This window comes from Lepeophtheirus salmonis, chromosome 8, assembly GCF_016086655.4.
Source record: "Lepeophtheirus salmonis chromosome 8, UVic_Lsal_1.4, whole genome shotgun sequence".
In the NCBI taxonomy this organism is placed as follows: Eukaryota; Metazoa; Arthropoda; class Copepoda; order Siphonostomatoida; family Caligidae; genus Lepeophtheirus; species Lepeophtheirus salmonis.
The window spans coordinates 12,802,038-12,821,491 of NC_052138.2; the positions used below are offsets into that span (position 1 = coordinate 12,802,038).

A 19,454-nucleotide genomic window follows, 5' to 3' on the forward strand; every position below is an offset into this window, starting at 1 on the left:
ACCTATTATTTAATAAGTAGAGTAATAGAAGTTTCCATATTTACAAAGAATAAATGTTGACTAATTCAAACTCTTGTAAGATCAAGCTCCAATTCGAATTTCAATATTGCTTCAGCCATTATCATATGTAATTAGCTACTAACATGAAACATAGGTAAGCTGCTCCAAACTGCAACTGTAATATGGATATCATGTCATGTACTTTTATACTATACTTATAACCTCCATATTGTATCACTCAACTCCATTCAACAAAAATTTCAAGTATTGTCAAATTAAAAAGCATTTTTTTGTTCTTTCAAATATTATATCAGTTAATATATAATATATTGGGGAAAAAGTAATTTCGTATTTTTCACTTTATTTCAATGCTTTATAAAAAGTGTTATAATTATCCGATATAAGCATATATGTATGCCCTATTCTGTTTGATAATTTGTTGTAAACGAAAAACCAAGTTCATAATGCCTTTCCATTTTAGCCCTTTTCCTTATTCGCAAAAAACTCGGACAACCCATTTTCACAGGCCTCTATTGAGGCAAATTTTTACCCCGAAGCCCGTTGGTGATATACAGGAAAAGGTGGTAGTCACTTGGTGCCAGGTGTAGGGTGGAGGCATAAGTATTTACAATCCAAACTCCCAGAACTTCTGGCTCTAATACTCAAAGATGTTTGCGGCCTCGTATTTACTTGATGCTGTCTAGTTGTAAAAATGTAAAATATGTCGAATTTCTTCCTTTGAGACCTGCATACTTGACGCACGATAGTTCACTTCTGAACTGGTCAAGTGTAATACTGTCCAAAAAGTGTTTGTAGGATACACTCATACCTTTACAAAGTTTTATTGCATGGTCCGATGATACCAATGATGATCATTTAAAGGGGCGCAAAGTACGAAATTACTTTTTCCCCGACCTAATATATATATATGAGAAAATCAACTTTATTTTGGAATTTTCGCAATTTCGGAATTAAATCCATATTTCGCAATGCAGGTATAAAAATATACAGCAAAGTACATATGGGTTCAGTGGATGGTATTATACTTGCAGTACATTGTCTGATATTTTATAAGTTAAAGATGTAAATATTACTGGAATCCTGTTGAGTATGAATTATCGTTATAAAAATATCGTATATCTGAGAAGCCACATATGTATCTGCTGATAGAGATCCCTATATTACTCCTTGTTTGCTAACGACAAATCAAAATAAGAAAGGATAATTATTAATAATATTTTGCATGTTAACAAAACAGACTTTATTTTATAATATACGCTTGTTGGTGTTCCAACAATGTGTACATTTTCAAAAATTATTAAAATCTAAATTAGTGATTGAAATACAACTCAATTAGTTTACTAGCAACTGATTTTGGACCCTTTTTTGTTTTCCATTTGGTAAGAAATGTAATACATATATAATTGTTAAATTGTATAAATATTAAAAATGTAGAATTTCACATATTGTTAATATAAGTATCTAATTTTTTCCTACGGAAATTTTTGTTTATATGTAGAAAGTTTATTATATCTTAGGGTGAAAATTTATAGGGGGAGGACTCAAAATTAGAATTCTCTTCGAAGTTGTCTAGCCTCAGTTATAAAAGTATGACAATATTGTACTTGGCGCCATTCGAAATAACTGATAAAAATTTACAATTTGATGATTGTTTTGTATTTGTGCGATAAAAATGTCACAGCAATAATCTTCTCTGCGCACACGTCGACAAGTGGACTCTGTTTTGAATTGAAAAAATGATCTCTTCTTGGCTGAATCAAGAGCTATGGTCAAGGGAACCTTCAGGACCAAAAATCTAGCTCAGGTCATGGTCCTCGGCGTCGTGGTATCCGACAGCAGCAAGATGTCTCCCTACTTCTTCAACACCAACAAGAAAGTCTACACGGACGTCTACTAAAAGGTCCTCAGGTACCATGCCTTCCCATGGTTGAAGATCATGTTCCCAGCGATAACTATTTGTTTAACCAAGACGGCGCACCGGCACATACGTCCAAGAAGGTGCCGCATTTCTGGAGGGAGATCATGGCCGATAGACTTCTGTCTGTCCCTGTATTGAAGCCATCATTCAGAATGGAGGGAGACATATTGAATAAAAAGTGTAGAAAATGGTTAAATTACCAACTTTTGCTTTATAAGTTTGCCATAAAAATGGTACAAAATAAAAATATGGAGAAATGAAAACGGCTTTTAAAATTTTCTAATTTTTGAGTCCTTACTCTGTATATTTTTTGAATGTGGCATTTTTAAAAGTTACCTATTCCATATTATTTTTGAACTAAAAGGCAATACCCTTTAATACACATTTATACATATATTACGTAAAAAGGAATGTCTTATCAAAAATTCAATCTCTACTTTGTTTTTGTATTTTTTTACCTTTTGTTGTTGTATTAAATAATTCTTCTTTACAAAAACAACATGCGCTTGTAAGCATAAATGTCATATCACATATTTCTTGTAAAACATCTTACTCGTTCATATTCCTTTTTACTCTAATGGATGAATAAAGGGACTAAAAAGTCGGGCAAAAGGAGTACGTGGAGGTATTGTAGACGGTTGTGAAGCCTTGTATTGATACCGATCGCAAGGATGTCAAACATGTATACCTGGTCACACGGCCAAGAAGTCACAGGAGTGGTGTACCGCTGATTTCAAGGACTTCTGTGCGTCAAAACTTTGGCCACCCTCCTCCCCAGGCTGTTCCCACCATGACTTTACTAATTAGAGCATAGTCGAGAAGAGAGTCTGTTCTACCCTCCTACCGAAATTTGGATGCCCTCAAGGCCTCAGTCGAGCAGCAGTGGGTGGACATCTCCAAAGTCTTCATTAAAAGGCCAAAGTTGGTGTAAAGGTAGTAGCCAAAAGAAAACATTTTGAAAAATAGAAAGATATATCAATAAGGAAGTTTATAATAAAGCCTCAATATTGACTCCTTTTCATTCTTGCAAAAGTTATACCTATTTGTTCTTTATCAAAAAGTCCGTGATTTTACCTGACACACTCTATAACTCCAGCACAAATGTAAAACACAATATTATCATCTGTTTTTATAGAGAAACACACAATTTCTTCTTCTCCTTAATTTGGTTCATTACATGGGTTTTACAGTCACTGAGTATACTTAAAAGCTCAAAACTCAAAAGCAACCAGATAAAAGATAAAAAAACGAATTAAATATTTCTATTGGTCAGAAAATATCTCAAATTTAATTACATAGATATATGTTATCTTTCAAGAAATAACTTTTTTTTCCCCCATTCATATTCAAATTTCTTAATAATCCAGTAAGAAAAAAATCTTTAACCATTTTTGGTGATGGAAATGCGCTGATTCAAACTGGATACTCTAGAGTCTAAAAGAAATGCTAAATAATATTTTGTTACTCCGTGCATATTAAATCAATATTAACTACATTGTGTACACTTATTGAAAATGTTAATTCCTTTAAATAAATATTAAAGATATATCAGGAACAAAAGCATCTTGTGTCTTGTATAGAGTTTTTTTGAATGTATTTTAACAAAAAAAAAAATATCTTAAAGAAAACAAAATGATATGCTTGAATATAAAAGTACCTTATGGGGAAGGGAGTAAATATAAGGTATTTTTCTCTAGAGGGAGTATGATTTAACTATTTAAAAAAACAAAACACCTTTTATGATATAAAAAGTCAAACATCATTCCATAAATTTTTTGGAGCATTAAAAAAATATTATGACTGCAAAAGTATTCTTCATTAATATTGTAATATTTATGGTATATGGAATACTTGGTAAATTTTGATATGAACTAGGAGAACATTGTCGCAAAATATTTTTAGAAGTATGTTTCCTCATATTCTCTTGAAAAATAGTTTGTAAAATTTTTCTAGTAGTTTGTACGTGTAGTTAATTATTGAAAATTGTTTTAAAGTTGACCAAAGCCAGCTCGTTCATTAATCTCAGTCTCCTTTCTGAAATATGCATTTGGGTGTATATTAGTGTTTAAAAATTTTTGGCTGCAAAAATTAAGTTCAAATTAATTGTATATGTGTTTTAGGGTGTCAATTATTTTAGTTTTTGTCAAAGAAATTTAAACCAATTGAAGGGTACTGTCTATCAGTTTGTTCGTTAACCAATTACAGCCAATCAATTTGATTGTTATTCTCGTAAACTAAAATTTGCAAGTATGTTTATTTTTTACTTAGATAAACAAAAAAGGTATAATTTTCATGACTTTATTATGAGAAAAAATACCATGAAAGCCAAATTTTATAATATCTAAGTGTAATGGAAATTTAGAAGGAGCTTTTTTTGTAAAAAATGACCTCTGAGGTTATTGGAGGCCAAGGGCAAAGACAATTTAAATACAAATATATATTTTCACTATAAATTAGTCACAAGGTAGCTCAATCATTTAGATTAAATGAGTTACTTAATTATAAATTGCAATTATTTATATATAATTCTTAAACTTTAGTTTTTGAGAAATTGTCAATTTTTTTTTTAAATGATTTAATATTTTTGGCCTATTTTCTCACTTGATAATATTGAAGAAATTAGTAAAATAGGGTAAGGTATTTTTTTAAATTGTACCTCTTTGATTAAATATGCAATTGTTGATGGTCTTCTATTCTTATTGAAAACATGGAAGTTGTGGTTCGTAATTCCTTATTAATCCACTATATTATTATAAAAGCGTATCTCTATAATCAGCCAGTATCATTAAGAGACAAAATTGTTTATTATGAATGAATGATATTTTCTTTATAATTCCATGATGAAGGATCAGAATTTTTCAACATAGTCTCGTTATAACTCTTCACATTTCTCTCAGTGATACTCTCTGTAACCCGTCTAAATAGTACTCGGCGTTTTTTAGTTTTGTTTTTGAAAATAATTGTTATCTCTTCATTTGACAAAAAAATTTCCAATCCACGGCTTGGAGAGTATTTTTGTTTCAGGCATTTAATAATGTGTATCCAAATTTCATCAGCAGTAATTAATCCGCGCTGAAACTCGGATTAATTGGGCATAAACGGTGCCAACATAGTGATAAAAGATTTTATTTATTTTCTCCAAAACACTCACATCAATTAACTCAAACGACATTTACATAACAACTGAGTCCAAAATGGCGGAAACTTTGGAGAGTAAGAGTCAGTTAATGCCGAATAGATGTGAAGGGCTTTTATTTACGAGTTGTCTCATCTTCGTGTTGAGGTTGTAAGCTTTTTAGACAACCTCGTATTACTTATTGATAGTTTACACATATATATTTTATTTAAATTGTCGTTGTGCTCACCTCAAATTACCTTTAATGTAATTATTTGTTATTAAGTTAAATTAAATGCTCATTGCAATTTTTTTGGTTCCCAAAATAAATTCAATTTGCCTTTAGAATTATTTTTTCTAAAAAAGTCATCAAAATTATCATTTTTTGTTTATCTTTGTAAAAATAAACGCACTTTCAAATTTTGATATATATCAGTTACGCTAAAGAACTGACAGATTGACAGACTTGTACAATTTTTTTAAGACAAGTAAATACGGAGTGCTCATCCAAATTTATGTCAAACTTTTAAAAGTAATTTTATTTAAATTAATTTGTTAATTTGACAAAATTGTTGTAATGTGTAGTATACGGATGATATTAAAACAGAATTACGTTTTTTTTTTCTTTAAAAATGGAAAATTTTACAACTTTAAGACCATTCAACAGCCTCTAAATATTCATATACAAGGTTCAAAAATTTTCAATCATATTTTGTTTGCCTAAGGTAATACTTTTAGAAAAAAGAAAGTGAAATAATTTCGACCCTAATATGTAAACTCGTACCTTGTACAATCTCTTAAGATTTCATCCAAAATGAAAAAGGGAAATGGTTTGAAATTATATAGAGGTTTCTCAATGGCCTGAGTGTTGTATACTCAAAAGTAGTTTGTTTACATAGCCAAAAATATTATTTCAGCTCAGAGAGGAAATACAGTACATTACATAAGTTGTTTTTGTTTATGAGTAGCGTATGTAATTATTTATTTGAAAGGATGGGTAAATCGTAGGGAAAAAATACAGTTTTAAGATTAGAATAGAAAAACGGTTTGTACAATCAAAATAGATTGTTGTGTGGTTAACATTTCACTATGAACTGCCTATTTTTGATGTATTTAAAAAAAATGCGTTATAAAATAGTAATATGAATGTTTAAATACAATTTTAAAAAAAAAATCCCGCCATATTGCTGCAAATAATGTTGAAGGTTCTCCACTTTATATAAGTAATACATTTTATCTGTCAAAAATCATATAAAAGGAATCTGATATTAACATGGACCGTAATTCAGTAGTACCATATCTTTCCACTCTTTCGATTTCCCCCTCCACTCTACAAAATGCTCACTGTTATTTATTTATTGAAATAGCTAAGTACAGTGGCGCCACTTTGCGTATTAAACTATTTTAGCCTGCTCAATACCCCATTACGTCATTCTAATCAACTCTTTGACTATTTTTTAAAAGTAAAGATTTCTTAACTTTTTAGAAAATTTGTATTTTTGTACCGTTTAAAAAAATAAATCAGTTTTTCATATTTCACATAACTATGTAGTATTATACTCAATCGAATGGAACTTTATTTTTATTTTTGTATTTCTACGTATTGAAGTAAATGATTTAACATTAAATAGTCTTTAGACATGTAATGTCACACGTCAATCAAAAGGATTTGCTTTGTGGAGTGCCTTTAAATTTTATTTTTATCAAACAAAATTGCGTAGTATTGATAGAAAAGTACACATCAATAACAAATTCAATTAAAAGTGAGTTAATATAATAGTTGATTAAATCTTTGTCATTGTAAGTATTTTGTCGGACTTGGAGGAGAATTGAGTATAGACATCAGAGTAATTCTTGCCAATGTCCTTTTTTTTCCCTTCTTTCCCTCCTCCTTTGTCACAGCTGATTTTGCTGATCTCCTACAAAACATTATTCAAATTGTCAGTGTAACTCTATTGATTTGGGTTTCTTTTTTTACTTGCCCGTTCTATACTCGATTTTCAACACTAGTTATAGATTAAAAATGACCTTACGTATTATGAGCTTAAAATTGATATATATATTTAAATTGTATGAACCGTGAAAAGTATTATTTACTAATATTTTATTAAATACATTATGACTTTTTTCGAGGACAGATGAGATGAAGTATATAAAATATTAATAAATAATACTAGTTATGATTTATACAATTTAAAAAAATAATAATATCATTTTTGAGCTCATAATACATAAGGTCAGCTGCTTTAAATCATACAACCGTCAATTGATTAAAACAGCAGAAGGAGAACACATTACAATCAGAAAATAGAAAGAAATGAAAATAAAAGTTTTTCAATTTTTTAGCCGGGGAATGCTAAAAAAAACAAAAAAAAGCAGAGTACTCACACTTAGCTAATTAAATAAATGCATTTTTTATGACTTATGTTCTTCTTAAAAAGAGTGCAACACAAAGTTTGTCTCCATAGGCATTACATCAAGTAAACAATCTACGATGAAATTTATTTATTCTTAAGTAATGATATCAAGGCTTGTCAAGTTACCCTTCCATAAAAATTTGCTCTATTTTTTGTAAAAATTATCTTTAGTGATCAAAATGGTAGAATTTTGGGCATGTAAAAAAAAAAGAAAACAAAAATCAACATAGTAACCTTGACAATTTGAAGAAGGTTTTGGAGGAGAGCAGTTTAGCTGTCATGACGTTGAATTAGAACAGCTACAAACAGCTGTAACGTAGGAGGAGAAGGGGGTAAACAAAGACGTCGGCAAGAATTCCTCCGATATTGATCCTTAATTTTCTTTGAGTCCACCAAGGATATACAAACTTTGATATACGTATAATCTAGAAAGTATTTACTCGTGAATGGCACGGAAAGTACTACGGAAAGGAGTAATACGAATAAGTCTTCGTTAGACACGGATTAGAATTGAGGATTGACATTGGAGTAATTCCTACCTATATCATTTCTAGACATGTAGTGGGGATTGTGTTACTTTCTTGCATCTCATAGCTGCTTGCAGCTAAGTTAATGAAACGTAATGACAGCTAAGCTGCTTTCCTCCAAAACATCCTTCCAATTCTCAGGGTGATCGCCTTATTTTTCCAGTTTATTTTTTAATATACCAGTGGATAGTATTATTATTATATATGGTCATTACCAGAGTTGGGCCCATTCACACTTTTCCCGTTCTTTTGTTACTTTTCTGAAAAGTTTAATTTTGTCATTCATTTTTTCCCGTCCATTCCTTCAATTTTGCATTGTGCAAAATATAAAATGGAAGAATAAAGTTTTGTGGGAACGATAAAACTAATTTTCCTTCGACATGGTAATCAATCCAATTAAGTCAGAGCTAGTCAATATGAGTGTATTAGAGGAAGTACTCGGGGTTGGTCGAGTTATTAAAGGTTGATGAACATTCCTTTCAAAATGTAGATATGTACTACACTTTTTCTTAAAAACATGATGAGCTGGGCTTTAGTTACACAGGCTTGTTGCAAAATCTCATATAAAGTAACATTAATTATTTTTAAAATTTTATATATGTAGCTGTCAAAACAAAACCAAGCTTGAATTAATTTTCTCAAAATTGAATGTCCATTTTATTTATATTCATCGACAAATTATCTTCAATTTTTATCAAAAAATTATTATTTTTGCTTCTTTGGGTGTGGCGGAAATTATACTTAGAATGGCCTAAAATGATTGTCATAATAAAAGAATGAGAAAATGATACATTTTATTTGAAAGACCCATCAAAGCATTTTAAATCAAATAAAGGTATTAAACTGAAGTTCAAATTCTTTGGCATTTGAAATCATCTCACAAATTTGAATACAAAGCCTATAATTGACTCAAATATGTCTATGAAATACTGGGCTGTGTGTATATATGATTTTAAAAAGAATAGTATTTTCCCTTTTCTCAAGATTGTTTTTATGTTTTGTTTTTTTCAAATTATGTACTACTTTCTTTTTTTTAAATTAAGCGCTGAGTTTTAGGTAAACACGTTCCTCAAAATGTGTCCTCCACAGTTAAAGAGAGAGACAGACTTTGCTTAATTTTAATATAGAAGTTAAAGATAGAATCCTTGTTATAGGTTTTCCCTCAAAATATATATATTTGCCTCTGAAAGGGAGGGCCTATTCATAAAGAAGAAGACTTGATAGTTTAAATTTATAGGTATAATAACATTGCTGAAATGGTATTAAGCCCCTGATAATAAGGAACTTCCGTAAATATCAATGATTATAATTGCTAAAGAAAAAACTTTGCTTTAACTTGAACCCCAAAAAAATCTCAGTCAGCTGAAGTCCTTATAAAAGTCAATAGTAGACTTCCAAGAGAATTAAATAAGATTGGAAGCAAGGAATCAAAAAATAATCTATGACATTATTTAAATTTTTGGAACCTTAAATGCTCATAACATCACAGCCCTTGTGACACAAAATCTGAGACCAGTCGCTTGGAGCCACCAAAAAATGGCTTCGTTACATTTTTACAACCACCCCCATAAATGTGTTTGATTTTAGACTACATTCAACTTCTTGTTTGAAATAAAGTTCAATAAAAATATAAAATGAATGGCTATGTATAAAATTGCACTCTAACCTAACCTAGAATTCAGATATAATAAAAATTAGTAAAGTAACAATCTTTGGAAAAAATACTAATCCATATGACGACCCCTTAGAGACAATAAAAATGAACGCCGTTCATTTTTTTTTTTTTTTTCATCGTTCAATTTGTTCAATAATGAATGGGAAGCCTTAACGCTGTTCATTTTTCCGTTCAGTCTCCAAGCCTAGAAGAGATGGCTTTTTGTATGAGTGCGAGGAGAAGGTGGGAGTGAGACATATATTATAACTGAATTAAGACTTTTGTAAATATCAGCTGCCTGTTTTGTATATAGATATATATATATATATTTTTTTTTTTGGGTGGGGGAGAAAATGAATTGCTACCTTAAAGAAGAGAACCTTGGACATTGAAATTAGCATTAGTGCTAAGAAAATATTGTAGTTATATTAAAATCCATTAATATATATTTTATTTTACACCAAAGATAGACGATAATTCTTCTTTTAGAGGGAGATGTTAGAAAACAACAAGACTTATTAAACAATGAACAAAAAAGAAGGAAGATCACACACATCAACCGTTTTTCCTTTTCTAATCGCTAGACTCACTTCTTTACTCATAAGACTTACATAGTACAATAATTCGTTAAAACAATAAGTGTATTTTTTCATTTCGCCACAGAAGTACCAGAAGAATAATGTTGTATCCTTCCGATCTTTCCGGAATATGAAACACTTTATACCCCACATAAAATAATATATTAATTATTCTATCTATTACTGTTACAACTTTGTATGATGTCATTGTAGTCCGTGTTCACAATTTGAATACACATATAACGTCATTAATAATTTTATCTGAATTTTAAATGATTTTTTTGGGACAGAACTAATTCGGTCCAGAACCGGTCTATGATTTCCAGAGCGAAAACCAATTCCAGTATGTGTATGTTACTGATATTTTCTGTAACATATATGTATATTTATGGATAAATATACATATTGAATAAATCCATAAATCAAGGCTATATTCATGCAGCTTAAAACTCCTAAGAAATATTTATTATTAGGAAAATAACATTTTTTATGTGTCCCTTCTCTTTTCTTTTGTTTTACTGCTTTTTTTTTTTTTTTTTTGCTTTTTGCAGAAAAATGGCACCGGTTTGTTTCTATAGTCATAAATTATAATAACTCATATCCAAAGAGATATAAAGAATAGAGGGAATATGTTTAACATACACTTTGTTTCTTTCTTTTTCTCTTTCATGGTGTATATGAGTAACATACGTATAAAATATGCTTCTTGACTTAATTACCTTGGAATCTTTAATAGAGTGTTTGCATTTTGTTGAAAATATTAAGGACTTTGATGTTATGTACGCAAACACATAAATCATTTCTGTGAGTCCTGTTCATACTTCTCTGCAACAGTCCTTCTTAAGTATTTAATACACTATGTCCTTGCATCCAAAATGAGCTATTATTAATATTTGTAAGCAGTAATCAGACAACAGGGTTTGATATTTGTGAGTAGATATGTGGCTTGTCAGCACAAAAGTAAGCTCGTATTATTTTTCTTCAAATTGAGTGTAGATTACATTTATAGCCTTTTCGACGAATTATCGTCATTTTTATCAACAATTAATTCTTGTTACTCCTTTGAATGTGTCGCAAATTGCATTTAAATTAGTCAAAATGGATCATCCCAATTAAGGAACGATATCGTTGTCAATAGATTAATGAAATAAAAGTTCTAAACTATAGCTAAAATTATCTTGTATCATAACTCATACAGAGGCTATAATTGAATGAAATATATTTATTAAATATTGGACTATATATATTTATGGATTTAAAAGATGGATCCTTTTTTCTTAGAATATAAAAGTTATTTACTTAAGTTTTACAGTTTTAATTATTTACTCATCGGACTTTGATGCAAGACAATCTCCTTGCAAATAACACTTAAAGTAGTCAAAATTGATTGTCACAATAAAATGAATAATAAATTGATTGATTTTATTTGAAGGGTCAATATTGGGTCAATATAAGTCTATTAACTCAAATGAAGTTTATGCCCTATAGCTAAAATTATGGTGTATTAAAACTTATCCCACAAATTTAAATAACAAGCCTTTAACATGGAGATTTAGAGATGGAGGAGACCATAAAAACCGTTACATGCGAATTGCGTAGCACGGTATTAACTCTGCATGAGATTATCAAACGTCTCAAGTACTCGAAAAGTACAGTTTACCGGATTGTGGCGAATTTGACGCGGAGGGAAAGAGCCACAGGAAACATCAAAAGGTGAGATTAGACAAAAATGATCGATAGGTTCGTGGTGGGGATCAAAAAGTCCATAGATGCAAATCCAACCCCTCTAATTACCAAGCTCGCAAAGACTAGAAACGTGAGCAAGACGGCCAAGTATACCATGGATATTTCTCTAGGGTAAGAGCTGTCTAAAATCATCTTACTAAGGTCAACAAGGCCAGAGGGTGATCAGAGGCAACTAAACCATCAACTCGAATAAGTCAATTGGATGATATTGAAATTTTTTTCAGATGAAAAAAATTTCACGGTTGACCGCTCATCCAACCGCAGGAACGTCAGATGGATCTGTTCAGAACCTTTAGAGGTCCGCACCATCATGAAGATGAAGAAGCTCCATTGAGGGGGACGTCATGTCCCCCACTTCGTCAAGAAGGGTGAAACTGTGAAGGCGGACAATAGAAGGTGAAGGTGTTTGAAGAGGTAGTCATTCTCTGGATGGATGGAATCGTCAAAGGAAGACATAACACCTCTCAACCTACAAATAGTCCGAACCTGAACCCATGCGATTTTTATCTTCGGGGAAAGGTCGAACATGAAGCCTGTGCCAAGTATCATTCGTCTATGGATGCCCTGAAGAAGTACATTGCCCGTACAACGACAAAGCTGGATCCGCAAAAGGTCATTGGGACTGTCAAAGCTTCAGGCGCCGTGTATCCAAAGTTATTAAGAGAGGCAGATCTCAATATAAATAATTGAATTTCATTAAATGTAGCTTTCAAAAAATAAAAATAATATGGTTTTAACCCATCTAGTTCTTTCTTTATAAGACTTCAAAGATTTTCCCAATTTATCTAGACTTACTTATATATGAAGTATTTATAAAAATAAAATTGAATTTTCCCATTTTTTTAAAAATTGTTTTTATTTTGACGAACCACATATTGTACATACATAATTTGTTCGGATTAACTCCGAAATTATAAAAGCAATACCGCAATAACTGCATTTATAAATCGGTTTAAAAATGAAGTTAAAAAAAAAAAAAGGAACTATTAAGTTCATACTTTTTCTTCAATTACATTGACACTTTTAATATTTAATCTGTTTATATGCTTGTCTACTCATTTGAGTAAAATTTTCAAATAAGGAGTATTGTTCTATAAGATAAATCACTTTGTGTTTGTTAGATATACACAAACCTCTCATATTTTTTATAACATTTGTCCAAGGAAATACTCTTGTTTGAAGATGAAAAAATGAGATTGCATCTAAAATGTGTAAATGTTTGTAAACTGAGAATGACGGGGGTTTACTAACATGAGTTTATTCACAAAACGATTGAGAGAGGCACCACCTAGGGGCAAACTAATACAACTGTCTCAATAGTAATATTATTTAATATATTTATTATGTATTTGTAAATTATAATATAAAATTGTGTATGGAGCACAAGAAAAAACAAAAACAAAAAAAACCCGGATATTCCCTCTAAATTTATTTATGCAAACTACTAACTGCCACACCATCTTGGGAATAATATATATTTTTTAGTTTACTCACGAATCATTAAAAAGTAGAGGTCAGAAAAATCATTATTCTGCAGGTATAAGGCGAGTCTCAAGTCTTTGCATTTTTAGTCCTTAACTATTTTCATGGAGTTCAAGTCGAGTTCTCAGAAAAAAAAATACTTTAGAGAGTAATTAATATCTAGTGAAAAATATTTTGCAAGTATTTACAATTCAAATGTATTATTACCAGAGTGCTATAAAGAGTACCTTGAATATATTCCTTATTGTTAGACAAAATTGAAAACATGGAAAAAAAAAAAAAAAAGTATCAAAAACGTTCCACCACGAAAAATATGAAGAACGTCTAAGATTTCTAGAGTTTAAACGTCTTAATCTTCAACTTTAAGTCAAGTTCCAAGTCTGAGATCAAGTCAAGTCGCATATCTCGTGTTCAAGTCTCCAACTCTTTTTAATACTATCAACACTTGAAAAAGTTGGGATAATGTATCCAATAACTTGTAAAGCCATTTATATAATCTCATAATATTTATTAAACGAAAAACTTGGCAAAGTGAAAGTGCACAGCACTAAATTCCCCTCCTTGAAAAAGTTTATTGTTCCCAAGTCCATCTCTTTAAAGTTATAATTTATTAACTAAAAATTAAATTAGATAATTTTCCTACAAATGCAAAAATAATTATTTTTAAATTAATAACATAAGATATGTTTTTTTTCAAAATATACATACAATCATAAATCACTTTTATAATATAGTTTGGAACAAGATATAAGCAATTCTTTTTATCGCTGTTATATACCCGACCAAAAGAACCTAAGACGAATAGTGAATAGTTTGGATATTTCAATTTTAAGATAACCTTTTATTTTCTTAATAACAGGAGTTTGTATTTTTTTATGGATTTAAAAAAATTTCATAAGTATTTACAATCAAAGAAAATTTTTATTACATTCTTTAAATTATGAGCCATTTAAGTGTCAATATGTTAATTTCTTTGCGATTTTTTAGGAAAACCTTACATAAATAATCAAGTCTTGGGGTTACTTAATCAAAATAATAAATTTAAATATTAAAATAACAAGTTCATGAATCGACAAATTATTCACATATTCCAATTAACGTCATCTATATTAATAAAATAAAGTTTGTCTGTATGTTTGCAATGATGGATGTTTGCTGTAATGTAATTTTGAATCCAAGAAATAACAATATAGCATTGAGTGTGCTCAGTGTGTCGTATGTATTTATAAAAATAATAATAAAAAAAGTATTTATAGAATGAAGATTTTAAATCTTTACAATTAAGGTTAATGTATATTAAAATTTATTTAGCAATTCTCAAATCTTTTGTTCTTATATGTATAGGTGAATAGAAAAAACAATCTCTCAAAGTAATCAACTCCAGCTCTACCATAGCCTCCAACTTACACTTAAACCTGGCTCAGGCATTGAAGATAACAAATAAACAATTGTATATTTAGATTGATAAGGAAGGTTACACTAATATTAAGTGAGTTGGAACTATAATCACTCATACATAATATACTACTAATAGCAGTAACTATAAATTAAATATATTGTATGTATGTAAATAACAGTATTTTATAAAAAATTTCCTTAGAAAAAGAAAAAAATCCATATATTTTGTTACATTTTACAAAATTTAATACTCTTTTTTCCTACAACGATTTAAGATTATAAATTCACAGGTTTAAAATATAACTTTGCAAAAGTTTTTATTTTTTTCATTGGTGCTTATAGAAACATAAATTATAAAATATTTTAATGTTGTATTTGGATTTGAAAGGAAGTCACTCTAACAGAAATTCTTTTGATGATCGACAAATATGAACAATGTAAAAAATATGCGTAAAAATTCCTTCCATTTTATTTAAATAGAATTTCTCATTTTCCAGTAAATTGTGCTTGAGCAGGATACTGGAAATCAAATTTTTGAATGACAGTGAAAAATATGTATTTTTTTTAAAGTAGAAATAATGCATATTAATTTTTATTGTCATCAATAATGATAAATAGGTTTTTTAAAGGCTGCAAATTGGATTTTTAAAATATATATAATCAGATCCAACCCATAGCAACACAAACTGTAATAGTACATAAGTAATGCAGGTAATTCTGACAGAACTGGGTGTTATATAAAACTACAAGAAGATTATATTATGAATTAGTTAAATGGGGAAACCCCCAAGAAACCCCCGGAAAACGGTATCCCTACAGAGGTCCCTAATCTGAAGGAATACTGTAGTCATATAAATAAAATGTATTCAATAATTTAATATCTAATATGTGCATATTTTTAAGTTTTAAATCCAGTATTTTCCATTATTGGAAAGTTTTTGAGACCCATTAAGGGTTAAAAAAACGACTTGGTAGTAGTTTTTTCACCGATCTCCAAATGTGAAAATAAGAAAGGGAATCGAATGCTTTTGAAAAATCTATCGCAATAATAGATCCAAAACGCTTGTACCTATCCAATACTTCAATTGCAGTCTAAATATTCCGGGAATATGTCAGATATTTTTCTTCCTTTTAAAAATCATTTTTGCTCTGGGCCTATCTTTTTATTTATAATAGGTTCAGTCTGACTTGCTATCACTCCTGAAAGTATTCTGTATGTCTCGTTTATTACAGTGATTGGTCTCCAATTGTCAAGGTTTAAGCATTTTCCCTTTTTGGGGATTAGAACAATTCGTCCTTTAGTTATAGCTTCTGGCAGATATCTCTTTTTTTCCATAAAGTTTCCCATTTCATATAAATACGGGGCAATCTCTTCTCTGCATGTCTTAGGTATCTTTCCCCAATCCCATCTGGACCAGAGGCCTTATTATCTTTAAAGTTTTTCCTAATATATTCAAATAATATCTCGTAAGAGAATATAGAGGTTCTTTTCCTTTTAGGGAAATTACTTATGAACCCACCGACTAACTTCTGGAAGGTTATACGAAATGCCTCTGCAATGCCCTCTTGCTTTTCTAAAGTTTACCCCAATACTCTATTCTCTTTATAACCGAGGCCGAGTAATTATTTTTGTTGGTAAGGTTTTTAATGCTTCGAAGGGGATTATTTTCATGTCTATTTTAATCCTCACTTCTAATTCGGCGATTTCCACAATCCTGAACAAATTATAAAACTCAGAAGTTATATTTCGTTGAAAAAGTGAATCCATGTTCAAGGTACGTTCCAAATTATTGTTCAAATCATCCATCACTTTTCTCTTTTCACTAATCCAGCTTCTAGCAGTCCTATGTATTTTGCGTTTAAGGGAAAAACATAATTTTTTTTTTACAGAAAATGAAGAATTAAAACTATTTGCAATGTTACTTTTCATTTTATTTATGCATTTTTCATCATCGGTCAACCACAAAGGGAGTTTCCGGGGATTTGAAGAAGTTTCGAGGACAAAACTAACCACCCTCATCTTGTGATTGGACAATGGTTCAGAACGATAGAAGGCATTCTTAGTATTTTTATAGATCAATTTTGACGCATGCGATAAATCAATTCGTGACGTTCATCGGCCTCTTCTCCATGACACATTATCACAGGGGATAAAATAGACGGTTAAGTCAATCCAATTTAATTCACATATAAGTTTCTTCAGATATTTTTTATTTTGATATGAGTTGTTGACACAATGTAGGTCAACATTAAGGTCTTCTACGAGTAATTGGTAAATTATTACTTTTACAATTGTTAATAATCGCCTGGAAGAATAATTGACTCTTTACATTAGAACCATAACCCTTAATTAATTCAAATTTAGCCTGTTCAGTAGATATTAAGATTTTATGGCTGCCACTCGCACTTGAGTAGGATTTGGTACATGTGGAATCACCAAGAAATTTAGAAAAAAACAATGAAAGAACTCCTCTATTTGAACCCGAGCCGGTAAAAAACTAGTTAAACTGTCGTGGAAGACAGAAGGCGCAATTATCCTTACATGTCGAGGATACTTTAGCTTTGATGTCCTGAAGACTTATAACATCTGGATAAAATGAAGATAATCTTTTCATTAAAGTATGGCGTGATAAGCGATTCTTACTCCCTCTCGTATTTAGCTTATTTCGCTTACCAATTGATTCTGAACGAAAATGCTGGGATAAAGTTTGTTGTTTATCAATACCAATAAGATGCTTTTACCCATTTCTTTTCATTTGGGTCCTTAAAGCTACTAATATCATCATAGATTGAACCAATTCCTTTGCAAATATTCGATACTAAAATTATTTTTTATTACCATTTGTCTCTATCGGAGTTGTAATTTCCCTTATTGTTCAGTTCAAGTGTTTACTCTTTCATTTTCTGGAATGTTTTATTCACTAGTTGTATTTCTCCTCCCATCTGAATCTACCACATTATCCGTGTTATCTTTAGTCATGTCAACAATAATGGAACCATTACAAATTTTTCACTTGTTTTATTATTATCAATTGCATTGCCTTTGGATAAAACTTCCTTAATTGACCTAAGATAATCTCCCCATTTCACAAACTGATTGATACAATTTTTTGCGAAGTTACCTATTTTGTAACACTTTGTACAGGTAATTGACTGACCTGCGTAGCTAATCCGAGTCTTTAAGCCTCTAAAACCTATAAGTCTTGGAAGGTCACATTTTGGTATCAATCCAAGAACAAAATTCCCCTTATTAAGGCCCTTAAATCTTCCATCAATAAAAGCAGTCTCTATTGTAGGTTTTACAATTTCGCCGAAATATTTAAATACATCATCTATTTCACAGGCCTTAACATCCTCATGAGGAGAGTGAATAGTTATTTTCTTTTCAAATATAATAGGATGCCCAGACTCGTCTTTACGTTTGTCTCTTAACCCTCTAACAACTCCTTTAATTCCCCCATCCCTGTCATTGGCTTCCCTTATTGGAAAGGTATCCTCTCCATGGGAAAAGGCAATACTAATATCTAATTCTTTTTACAGTAGTATAACCACTATAAGGCGAGTACCAGGATAAATATGAATTCCTTGAAGAAGGAATGAGTCTATCGTCAAAGTTCCAAAAATTAAGTTCCCAACTTCTGGAACAGTTGGCCGTTTAGGAATGCGACCTCCATCATTGCTTGTAATATCAATGATTATCTTTCTTATAATTGCTTTAGAAGTCAAATATTTTTTCAATGCATTTAAATAGCTATGTTGCTCACTAGATGATTCGTTCATTATAAAAACGTAAATTTCTCGGAACTTTTTCTAATATGAAGTGATAAACAAATATATGCAACCTCTTACCATCTGATCGATGTCAATAAGAAATTAGAGATGATATGCGAAAATTACCAAATCACTTTTTTTCTCACAACTATTCCACACAGTACGATATGTATCTCATTAAATATATACACAATATATTTAGAGTCTCACTTATACACAAATTCAAACCAAAATCACATTATAATTATATTTTGAAGAATAAAAAATCAGAGCGCCAAATAATATGACTAGTCACTCTTCTTCTCTTTTCTTCTTTTCGATATAAAATTTATTGATGTATACGATTGCATATTGTAATTCCATTTAAAATTATAGTATGCTAAATAAGTAATGTCATAGAGGTAAATTTATGAGTGTTCTTTTGCAGAAAAATAATTTTATATTAATTATATTCATTAATGATCATTTTATAAGTACAAAAAGTGGTGGTTCGAATGTAGTTTTCAATCTAACTCCAATGTGTTTCTTAGCGCCAAAGACCCCTTCTAATATGTTATAATTCATTCCAAACCACGGTTTGTGTGGATGAGCTGCTGTGCCCTGAGGGAAGTTAAATTATTCCGCCACCGCTTCCTTGAGCATCAAAGAACCCCCCTTATATCCCAAAATACACATCGGCATCGGTTTATACATGTGAAGTGCTTGCAGAAAATACTATTTAAACAATACCACCGATGTGTTTCTGAGCCCCAAAGACCCCTTCTAATATGCTATAATACATCCTGGCTCATAGGTTGAGCAGATGAACTGATGAGCCCTGAGGCTAG

At 30.4% G+C, this 19,454-nt stretch overlaps 1 long non-coding RNA gene across 2 annotated transcripts in view; it reads right to left on the bottom strand.

The window, feature by feature from the left end:
* Positions 1-18,927, bottom strand: part of LOC121123425 (uncharacterized) — a 95,321-nt gene extending 76,394 nt beyond the window's left edge. For both annotated transcript variants that reach the window (XR_011781563.1, XR_005865995.1), the window contains exon 1: positions 18,706-18,927. This is a non-coding gene — a long non-coding RNA (uncharacterized lncRNA). The remainder of the gene's footprint in view (positions 1-18,705) is intronic.
* Positions 18,928-19,454: the final 527 nt, after the last annotated feature.